At 35.8% G+C, this 12,386-nt stretch overlaps 1 long non-coding RNA gene across 1 annotated transcript in view; it reads right to left on the bottom strand.

Annotated features, from left to right (window-relative positions):
• Positions 1-9,003, bottom strand: part of LOC104001436 (uncharacterized) — a 212,365-nt gene extending 203,362 nt beyond the window's left edge. The window contains exons 1-2 of the long non-coding RNA XR_001707534.3: positions 8,817-9,003; positions 5,447-5,513 (exon numbers count right to left, since the gene is read on the bottom strand). This is a non-coding gene — a long non-coding RNA (uncharacterized LOC104001436). The remainder of the gene's footprint in view (positions 1-5,446; positions 5,514-8,816) is intronic.
• Between the last annotated feature and the right edge of the window lie 3,383 nt (positions 9,004-12,386).

Here is a 12,386-nt window from a genome sequence, read left to right as displayed (position 1 = left end):
AGAGTTATTTTTTTCCAAAAAAATGAAGAATACTTATTTTTTAAATGAAAGCTAAATTTACCATATTCTAAATCTTTCTCTTTAAATTTTGTAGTCATTTCATTTATCAATCGTCATCTAATTCTTAGATATTGTTATATATGCTTAAGTAACACAGTCTTTGAAGGTTTAGTTTTGGGTTATACTGAGTGTATTGTCACTATTTTCCCTCAGCCCTTAACATGCTGGGAATTGCAATCCATTGAAAGCGATTCAAGAACTGAAAGTAAATGGAGTTTGCACTACAGTTTCCATTTTGGATTTATCCCCATAAACCTTTAACTCTAAGATTGCTGGTGAAGACTGTGCTCTCCAGTCACCCAGAACAAACAGAGGGCAAAAAAGTAGAAAGGGAAGATTCATGAATCTTAAGGATGACCAATATTCTGGCATAAATGTCACAGCTTGCAATATATTGCTATATTATTCCTATGAAAGTTTGCATGATTAAATGGAGGCATATTGACAAGTATGGGACAAGTCAACTTTTCTTCATGGATTTCTTGTTATGAAAGTCTTTTATGTTACCTGAATCAAATAAAACAGTCCAAACAGAAACAGTTGTTTGCTTAATGGTCTGTGAAACTAGAACCAATGATTGCACTTTTAATTTCTAGCACTAAGGCTCTCAAACATTTAATAAAATCATCACATTGCTAAAATTTCTTATTTCACCTCTGTACCTTATTATGGCTCAGAGATTAAATTTCAATAATGTAATCAATAGTGTGATGAGGAGATTGTGGCTTTATTTTCAAGGATGTATTACACAGAGAAATACAAAGAACAACTTTCTCAGCCAGTATGGAAAAGAGATGTAAGCAATGGCAATCCATTCTGACTGCTTAGACCCCCCCCCACCCCTTAACTCAGCACTCTTCAAATCCTGTTGATGGCTCATTCTTATCTGTGAAAACCTCAAAATATCAGAAAACCAACCATCTTTCTCTATATGCTTTATGTAGCAATTATATTACCTCGTACTCTCTGACTATATTATATATTAAAATCTATGTACAAAATACAAAATTATAAAAATGAGAGAATGAAATCAATATTATTTTTAAGATCATTAGCTAATATCTCAAGGCATATTTTCCATTTGGGGTTTATTGTTATGATTGTACATGATAAGTCCATATTTTCAAGTAATTTTTCTTGACTTTAAATATTCAGTTTGGAAGAATTATTGGAAAAGCCAAATAGATCTTCACTGCATTCAGCTCATGGAAATAGTTTATTCTGTAAGTGGAAGTGTCAGCTTTAGACTTTCCCCATACTCATCTGGGCTTACATTAATTATAATCAGCATTATTTCTTGGCTAGGAAATGTGTGAGCCACTTGTCCATTTAGGGAGAGTTAATTTAGCTAAAATCCTGATAACACAACCTATATTTATGTCACTGGCCATATACTAGTATACACTGCAATATACTGAAAATGAACAAATGAGTTGAAGATAACTCTATTAACCATTTTGCCTTATACAATTATGATCCTTCTCCCAGGGACAGTTACATAACATGTGGTCCTCTGAAACATAGACTGAGAACCATTTAAATCTGTTTATTACATCTTAGTAAAGGTTAATTGCATTCTTACTATACATGTGGACAAGAAGAATATATAGAAGCTGGCTGGGCTCGGTGGCTCAAGCCTGTAATCCCAGCACTTTGGGAGGCCGAGGCGGGCGGATCACGAGGTCAGGAGATCGAGACCATCCTGGCTAACATGGTGAAACCCCGTCTCTACTAAAAATACAAAAAAAAAAAAAAAAGATTAGCTGGGCGTGGTGGCGGGCGCCTGCAGTCCCAGCTACTCGGGAGGCTGAGGCAGGAGAATGGCGTGAACCCGGGAGGCAGAGCTTGCAGTGAGCCGAGATCGCGCCACTGCACTCCAGCCTGGGCGACAGAGCGAGACTCTGTCTCAAAAAAAAAAAAAAAAAAAAAAAAGAATATGTAGAAACTGTAGCGTTTTCTTCTCATACTCTAACGGATCATCTTGTACAATTGGTCATGTCTATGTATCCAAGTTTAGAGACTACTGTCCTAACTGGTAAACCTGAAGTTTGGTCTCACACTTTTTCTCTTCTAATTTTTGGTACTCTCTGATTTTACACACCCCGAAGATGCCAGATGTACCACCATCCCAGACTTCTCTTCTGAGCTGCAAACTCATATATATATATATATATATATATATAAAATATGTTGGATATGTCCATATGAAAATCCTACATTTTCAAAACTGAACTTATATTTTGATTAATGGTTCTAATATTCATCCTTTGCCCAGGTAAAAAGCCTTAACTTCTCCTTCTTTGCCTGTCATAGTCATGCCAATAGGTTCCTTTTATTCCACCTCCTAAAATCTCTCCAAGCCACTACCACTAGTTCCTGCTTTTGTTGTTTCTGCCCTAAATGATGGGAAGTTACCTGCTGATTTCCTCCAGTCTTACCCAACAAATTCTCATACTATTGTTGGATGATCTTTTTAGGAGTCAAAACTATGTTACTCCACATTTCAATAACTCCATGTTAATGGTTCCCCTTTGTCCACAAGATAAAAGAGACTGCTTCTCAAGGGCACAAAGCTTTCCAAGATCTTACTCCTGCCCTGCTCTCCTTTGTTACTATGTGACACTCTCCTTTCGCACCATGAACTCTGATCATCCCAAACTACTTGAATTCTGAAGGCACCACCATGGTTTTTCATAAATTCATTTATTCTAGGCTTTTCTGTCTGCCTCAAGGGCCTCCAAATTCAATCCATACCCATCTGAAAACTTCTACTTATTTGAACACTTTAATTTTTCATCTCTAAATAATTTCCTGCTGCAAGCAGAATTGCCTTTATTCTACCACAAGTATATCTCTGTCACTTCATTTTAATTAGTTTCTTTATTTTCTCCTCGACTTGATGGTGAGTACCTACTTAGCAGAATCTATTTCTTATTTATGTTTATAGAATGTAGCACAAAATCTAGCATGTAGCAACAAGACATTTCATTAACAATGTCTGTTAGGAACTGTTCTAGGTACTGAGGATTCAGGATGAATAAAATAGACAAAAATCTCTGAGTTCTTACAGAATATATTGTAAGTTTTAATGGATGTTATCCATATTATAATCTATACAACAATATACTATAGTTTATATCACATTGATTTGAGCTGAATTTTGCCAAATAGTAAAAAACACTTCAGTGTCACCAAGCTGATCATAGACTGAAAATTCACTCTGCCTAATAAGAAGAAATTTATTTCTTGTAATCAGATCATGTAAAACTCTTATTGACCACAATTTACATGGCATCAATTTTTAAAAATTAAAAAATAGAAAGATAGGTATTTTATGCAAGTTTTGATAATGTTTACTAACCTTTTGAGACAAATTTCTCTGATAAAACACTTGGGTAAATAGTAAGTATGCAGTAGTTATTTGTGAATGTGACTACATGAATGGTAACTAATTAATTTAGGCCAAGAATTGATATGATTTTTATAAGTTCTCTCCATGAAATGAAATTAGATTACAAGTTGAATAAGCTGGAGCTAAGATTTAGAGATGAAAAATTAACCTACATTTCATGTGATGATCAACGCTCTACTTCAAACTTCTCAAATCTCAATTCCACTCGTATGATGCTGCTAGCTTTAACAATTTCAAGTTTTTCCAAAAATAATAATGATAGGTGATTATGTGCTAGATACTGTTTAAAGTGTTTACATGAATTGTTGCATTGAATCTTCACAACTTCGTGAGGTATGTGTTATTATTCATTCTATTTTACAGATCAGGAAATTGAAACTCAAAGATGCTGATAATCTTCCTATGATTATACTGCTAATAAATAGTAGAGCAAGAATTTGAACTCAGGGATTTCAGCCTTGAAATACCATAGGTCTGCCCTGTGCTTCACTTATTCAGGACACTGATGCTGAAAGTAAAGACTAAAGGACAATAAAACAACCAAACCCAGTCTACTAACATATCTATAATCTACTGGGATTGAGGGCTGTGCTCAAATTCACAATAAGGGAAGAGAATGGAGAAGGACGAAAGTGCTAAATGTGAGCTGAACATAGAAGTTGTCAGTCTTCAACCTCAAAAAGTTTCAAATAGAAACTTGTCATTGGCTCAGGAAAAATGAAGAGGAAATAGCACCACACTGATTATTGTTGAACTTATTTATGGGGAAATGCATAAAAAATTTTCTGCCTCTGCTTCATGTCAGTTTTAAATTCATTCTGGCAAGCTCACTGTTAAAATGTTCTGATGGTGTTGGGAAGCAGCAGAGTAGGCTGGATGGCTCAAAAATATGTCACTGCTATTTGAGATCAATATATTTAGTATAAACGGATCCATCAGGTTAGCTGTAGTGACCAAGCATGGCCATGATGTATGAGACTTAGACAATCAGGTTTTGAAGAAACACTGCATTTTGATTTGGTGAGCTTAGAACAGAATTAGAAAAGAGGTAATCAGGGTAGATAACTGAGAAGGATGATAATAGGGAGATGAACATGAGACTTAGAAACAAATTCTACCTATTTCTATTTTCTATGGCTATTTCTATGACTTAGCAACTTCTGCACTCCTGGAGCTATTCACACCTCAGAAACTGGTTCTTGAGGATGAGCAATATCATCAGTTTTGAAGTCAAGCCTATGCTCAAATGTAGGTTCCATTTATTGCTAGCTCTGCAAGTTTAATGTATCTGAACCTCAGTTTTCTCTTCTTTTAATTGGAATAATCATATTTATCTCTCAAAATTATTGTGAGAATAATCATATTTATCTCTCAAAATTATTGTGAGAATCAAAGAGATAATGTGTAATGTCCTCAGAACAGGCCTAGGAGGCCTAGAACATAATAAGTACTCAATATTTAGTTCTCTTTCCCCTCACCTGGTAATCTCACTATAAAAATAAATGCACCATCTACAAGCAGATTCACACACATGCATACAAATGCAAATTACTGGGTTAGATGAGAGAAAAAAGGAAACAGGAACCATTCAAATGTGGAAAATATTAGCATTATGCTCTGACCCTCTTTCTTCCTGTATGTATTGGTAAAAATTTTATGTGATCTTGAGAAAAGAGGATGTCAGTTAACAGTCACAGAGCTCATAGGGCGGCTTCTTATAAGAAGCAGACTGCTATGGGGCTACAAGGAAAGTGCTCTGTCTACCCACTAAACAGATTTTTCTTCAGGAAAAGTTGTTTAGAAGAATCTTTAGATTTTCTGCAGAGTCAAACATACCTAATCCTAAATGATAAGACCTTTTGGAAGATAAGATCTGAGGCTAACATCTGCTTGAGACTCAAGTTAACCAAGAAGAAAGCCATAATTTTTCTTAAAGAGGCCACCTTTCCCTCCAGTGTGCATACTCTATCTCACCTGGGATTCACATTTTTCTTCACTTCTCTTTCTGTAATTCCAAAGAATTCTGCTTCTTGTCCTGGTACTGTGAAGAGAAAAGTACTGTAAGTGACTCATAGTCACTGTTTGACTACATGTGATGCACAATGACTATAATAATTATATTTTATGTTTTTTCTAGATACTTCAGAACAGTACTTCATTATCAGTGATGAAGTCTAGACAAGAATTTAAGGGATTTAGCCATCCCTCTAAGAAAATATTAAGTAGCAAACATAGTTTTTTTATATGCCTGGCACTATTCCAAAAAGGATCCAATACAAGGTAATGACTTATAAGGTGGTTACTATTATTATTCCCATTGTGCAAACAAAAAGTTTTGGACCAGAGAGGTTACATAATTTGCCAAAGGTGAGATAGCTGGTAAATGCGGAAGCTGTCCTGTGTTCTAATCGATTCTCGTATATAGTACCATTTCTCGTGGTACTTACAACACTTTGTGCAAAGTAAGCGACCTTCTTTCTCTCAGTGTCAAAATTTTTTTAATACGGTAAAATTCTTGTCCTGTTCCACCCTCTGCCCAACCCCTTGAAGATGGGCAAAAAACTTTCTTACAATATGGAGAGGTATTATTGCAAAATTTACTGCCAGGTTGAGACCTTGCATGCCACACTAAATTTTTATGACAGTTACAAACGCCTAAAAAATCTAAGTCTATCATGGGACTACTTATAAATCCTAATAATAACTCTCTGACCAAGCTGCATCACAAAGGAGTCTAGTGGCTAAAGTCAAGTAAGCAAGAACAAAGGCCTGAATGATTTCTTTAGTACGATGATTGACTCTTCTTCCCCCCCTTTTTTTTTTCAAGAGAGTTAAGAGAAGAGGGAGGTAAGGAAAGGTAGAAGAAAAAGGAGGCTTCCCATAGAAGCCCCAGTAGATCTCATTTTCTGAACTCCAGTTTTCTTTTAAGTAAAATGGTATTCAATATATCGTGAAGTTCTTTGAAATTCCATTTTACTAAACCCGCTCAGGATTTAGGAGGCCAATTTAATAAGTGATTGTAGAATTCCTGCCATCTGAGTGCTGCCTCAGGAGTTATTCCCCTGTTGTGTGTTTCTTTTTAAGTATTGGAAGGCCTGAGGAAATACTAAACAGAATTACAAAAATGAATTATACAAGATGTGACTTTAAAGTAATGAGACCAATTCTACAAGCCACACCTGAAAATCAATGATATTACCAAAATTATACTTACACTTTTAGTCAAAAGGGCATAATGCAAATCCATGGGATTAGGGAACAAAAAAGGATTGGAAGAATACACGCAAACTCAGAACAAGGTTACCTCTGAAATTAAAGGGGACTTTAGTTTACTGTATTATGTTCTATAATATTTTAAGTGCAATATGTTCATGTATTTTTAAAATTATCTAACTCAATTTGGACAAAAAGAGCATGAAAATCAACTAAAAAAATTAGTTGTTCAATTTCTTTGTTTCATGAATATTCAAAGAATGAGATTAAGCTTTCAAGAAGTAATCATTCCAAAGCTTCAACTCTTAGCCAATACTGCATTCTCATAGCCCTTTCATTTTAGGGTTAGCATAATTATCATGGCTCAGCAGAAACAGAAACAGAATAACTGTTTGCCATGACTGGGATCTCATTGGTTTCTTTGATGTACTAATGGAACCTTGTCACAGTTCTTACTAGACTTCGTTCATTAATTTATTTAGTCAGTCTCTCCAATATTTAACACCCTCGTCATTTATTTCATTTCTTTCTGTTGATTTATGACATTATCACCAATTGGATTTCACCCAATGGTTGGGTTTCTCTATACATTTCTCAGTTTTATAGAACAAAATTCACTTTTCTTCCTTTGAGAGAAAAAGGAAGGAGAAAGTATTTATTCCTGAGCTTGAATTTTTCATCATAAGCAAGTGCTAACGAATGATGGTGGGGATTGGCCTGACTCTTGGAAGAAGTTGGATGTATACCCTAGAATGCCAGATGTTAAAAAATATATATATCTTGGTCAAGATTCAGGAAAAAGTATATTTTAATTTTACCCAAAGGAAAAATATTGGTTAACATGAAATTAAAATGAAAAACAATACTCCTCTTTGTTTCCTTCTCTCCCCAAAACAATCGCAATCTCCTATGAAGTCTTCAAAAACAAAATAACATCAATTGATGTGTTTTGCTCCTAACATTCTATTGACATTTATAATTTAGTACAGAAAGACTTTTAAGATGGAAAAATGGTGAGTTACAATGTATCAAATTGCTTAGGGCTGAGATTGCAGAGGGTCTCCACTCACACTATGGTACCATCGCTCACCAAGCAGGTAGAAACAGAACAGGAAGAGAAAAGAGAAAAAAGGAGCCTTTCATGCTTACTGATCCACATGCTGACTCTAAAGCAGAAAAAATAGCTTTTCAGAAAAATCACCTGGGAAAATAAGCCTGCAACCCTTCTCATTTGGCACAGGTGGGCATCCATGAATATATTCTCATATACAATTATTGACAGTAATATATAAGTCTAATGGATCATAATCATTGAGAAGAACTTATCAAGCCCATAACAATGAGTATGAATTGGAAGAAAAATCCCTGTGGAAGGACCGGGGCTAAGTCATTCTTGACTCTTTATCAAATAGTGAAATTAACTGAGAATGCCTGGTATGACTGCGCCCTGAAGCCAAGTGATATTCATATGAGATATTTCTGGGTTAACACTGCAGCCCAGGGAATTAAGGTATAAATACTAGCCTTAATCCCTCCAGCTGCTTGCTCCCATTTGACTGGAAAGCCTTGTAATACTCTGTGCTGATAGGGGCAGTATTGTGCATTAGCAAATGAGGTGTCATAGGAAAATTAACTCCTGAAAAAATTTCAAATGCATGTGTTTGCAAATATCAATTTAAAGTCGATTATTTTTACCAAGGGATTTTAAGAAAATTAAAAAATAAGTTGTTTATCATTCACAGAGGTGAGAGCTGCAAGAAAGAATGCCCTGATGATATTAAAACATCTTTAAGGCTTAAGCACTTTTGATGTTGTATCCACTCTTAACAGCCATTTGTCTAAATCATAATCTCCTGACTGATATGTGTGGATAAATAGAAAGAGTAAGGACATTGGAATCAGGCCTAGAATCACTTGCAGCTTCATTTCCTAGCTATATGTCCCTCGTCAGGTCATCTGTCCTCTCTGGGTCTTCACCAGCAAAAATGGAGATAGTAATATTTATTTCACATAAATGTGCAATACAGAAATAATACAGTTATTAAATTGAGACAAAGTAGGTCATCCATAATTGACAAACTTTGGATTTCTATTATTAGTAAAATAAATGCTATTAGACAAACAGTCTTACCTTCTCCCGGGAGCAAATCACATAAGGCACTAACAAGAGCAGAAAGAATACAGTATCTATTCAACTCCTAGTATATGCCTAGAATTTCATTTGGCACTTTGTATACCTTATCACATGAAATTGTGCAAGTAATCTTAAGAAGCATGTATTCTTAGCTCTGTTTAAAGATGAGATGGCTGAGACTGAATAAGATTAGGTAACTTCTTTAAAGTCACACAGCTATAAATGTCAAAGTATCATAAAGTGAGGATTTCTGGAATGCTGCTAGCTCGTCATTGCTTTGCTAATTGAGTCCTTGTATCTTTCTGAATTCATTTTTAACCAAGAGATTGTGTCAGGTGTAATGTCTACGATCATAAAATTACAGCTCTCACTAAAGTCGTCTTCTGGCAAGCTTTGCAAAGAACTGCAAGTATGGCTTAGAGGCTTTGTGATGATGTCCAGAAATCTTAGTAATGCAGAGCTTGGAATTTCAACGTCAGTGTTCCATAGATCTTCTCTATAAGGGAAAGGTTTATTTTTCTTCATCATGGCAAAAGAGAAGACCTTGCATTTTCAGGGTTCAGAATAGACCCTCCATTTCCTGTATTTTCTTCAAATTGCCTTGGGTGACAGTTGATCAAGTATTCTGTACTATGTCAAAACTGTTTGTAGAAATGCTCCAGGAAATTGTAAATTTCAAAACATGTAGGCTTGTTGTCTTCAGAGTACAATAGCTAATAAAGTCATGAGGGCATCAAGGGCTTATTTTTATCTTGTGGACTTCCAACTTACAAAAAAACCACACAGTTACACACAAAGCTCCCACAGTCACACATGAGCTCTGGGAATTTGCCAGATCACTGGGATATTTGTTTGTTCAAAAGTTTGAAGATATTTTATTCAAAAAGACTAATTTTAGAATTGTTAATGTGATTGCAAAACAATGCACATGCACAATTGTCTCCTTGCTCACTGGATGTTTAAGAAGTTATTGAGAGAATGAATCATCATATAATGTGCCTGGTGTAGCACCTTGCATTAGATGATCTTAATGAATAGTTGCTCAATGAAAGACTACATTAATTCAGACGCTAAACATATGACAATCCTTTTCCCCCTTTAAAACACACAAAATAATTTTTTGGTTAAGGTGGCCAAATGAATCACATTAAATACATGCTTTCAGAATGAACAAGTTTATTCTCATATAACTAATTCTAAAAGAAGTTCTCCTCAACATTCATACACAGAACATATAAAAGCATATAAAAACCACAAAGAAGAAAGCATACACAGTACTGCCATGTATTTATAAACATCCTACTTTAAGTAGCAATTATTATCTCAAGTTATATATATATAAAAAAGGGAAAGTATGGAGAGTGTTATTAACTCAATATTCATTCATTCATGAGTAAAATTAAGTCATTTGGAAAGCTACATTTTCTTTAATAGTAATAGAAAGAGAAAGAGCAGCTATCTATTTTTTTTTTTTTTTTTTTTGCCTTACTGAAGGCCACTTATTTAACATTATACTTCTATGGAGAATTTCAGATACTTACGAAGTTGAATGGCTAGACATTTTGGCAAATCCCTTAACCAGTTCACTCATGCTACTATCTTTATTACAATCTTTATTGCCTTCCAAATAAAGTCCAAAATCCATAGCACAGCATTCAAAACCTTATGAAAATCAGAACTTTGCTTTCCTCTGGTATTAGCTATAGAGCTTTGATTTCAGTCAACTAACACTGTATATGGCTTGCTTAACCAACTACTGAATTTGTTGGGAGGATGAGTGACGTGACATGTTGGAAAGGAGGGCTGCAGAATCAGACCCAGTGCTGGGAGGAACCAGGCTGTTTCAGAAGGTCTGAAGGTTTGGTGCTGCTTGACTGTTCCTTGCAGGAATACCTCTGGAAACCCAAGGACCTCAGAGATTCTCAGTCTTTTTGTCATTCCTCTTGAATCTAGTCAAGGAGAAAGCAGGGCACCTGATTATTAGTCCACCGAATGGTACTAAATGGGGAGAAGTCACTACTTCCAAATAAAATCAGGTTCATAGAGCCATAAGAAAGTAAAATGAATAGTGACAAATATCATTAATTGTCCATCTCTCTCTTTCAACTTATTTTCTACCCCTCTTTTTTCATTTCTTCAAGCACATAGAAGAACTTGCAATTCCATTAATCCTCCACCATTCCTTTGCGTACACCTTTCTTTCACTCTTCTAAAATGCCCTCCTTTCTTTTTCTAACCTCATGTGGTAGTTCTGACCCAGCCTCTGAGGCTCAGCTTCTTTTTCAACAGCCTTTGCTCCCATCTCTTTCTCCTTCTTCATGCCTCATTTGGGCTGGGTGTCCCTTCTGCCTTTCCCTAGCATTCCCTGTTCACCTCCGTATCACCACAGGCAGCATTGTAATTGGTGACTTCTCTATCTCCTCTTCTCAGGCCTGTTACTACATTTGCCTGGAGCTCTCTCCAACCTTCTCTCTCAACCCTTGGCATGGTGAATGTGTGTCCTTGGGAGGGTGAAGTGGGGAAGAGGTACTTCACAAGCCCAGGAAGTAGGGCTTCCCCACTGGGTGGGGAATTCTCAGTCTCAGGTACCTAGTGTGTGGTCTAGAGGTGGGGGGAGATGGGAAGATAGATTGCTCAAATTCTGGGTATATATATATCTCCTTGGCTCCATGGATTCCTTGCCCCATGGAGAGAATTGCAGTCAGAGAGGGCAGGTAGGGTCTTCTAACGCTCAGTGCCTAGTGCAGAGACCCTGATTAGCTGATTCCAAGGGCAATGCTATCTCAAATAGGCTGTCAGTTACTCGAAGGGAAACCATGTTTACTTTGTAAAACCAGCAACTCCTGTAGCTTATGCATAGTTAGTGCCCTATATGAATTTGCTGAGGACCAAGTGAATGGGTTCATGAACCTTAGTTTTCTCTCAGAAAAAAGGAGGTTATGCTACCTACCTGTCCTGTCTACTTTCCATGCTGATATGAGAGGAAGGAAGTAATTGATGCAGGTATGCTTTGAAAGGAATTAAAGCTTTTAAAGATTGTGCCTAACAGCTTCTCAGACAGACTTATGACTTATTTTGCTTGCCCTCCCAGAAAAAGAAACAGCAAAATGTTTTACCAAGTCATTTAGAACAGAGTTTAGATTGTGTGTATATATGCATATGTACATATATATTCATATGTATTGTGAATCCTTGGTACAGAACCTTAAGAATTGGGTTATGATTATGAATAATAATACAAATAGAATCATTAGCATTTTCAATCTCTATAATTTATAGTTCACCCTTTCCCTTTAAAAAATGTTAGAAAATCTCTAATAAGGGTCTCAAACAAGAAGAATAGAAGCTCACCAACTGGCACAGGACATGAATTATTCTTAAGATACTCAGTTACATACAAGCTAATCATCTTAATATGGCAATTTTAGGCTGAACTTTCTTCTGAGAATGATTATAACACAGTTTTCTTTTCTTTAAGCTTATTTATATAGGAAAGATTGCCATCTGGGGTGTGAAGTGACCTCACTAAGGTGAAAAATACAAGTAGGATTTACTGCATATTAGTTC

The sequence above is a fragment of the Pan troglodytes genome, chromosome 1, assembly GCF_028858775.2.
Source record: "Pan troglodytes isolate AG18354 chromosome 1, NHGRI_mPanTro3-v2.0_pri, whole genome shotgun sequence".
In the NCBI taxonomy this organism is placed as follows: domain Eukaryota; kingdom Metazoa; phylum Chordata; class Mammalia; order Primates; family Hominidae; genus Pan; species Pan troglodytes.
This window is presented reverse-complemented; position numbering and strand designations above follow the sequence as displayed.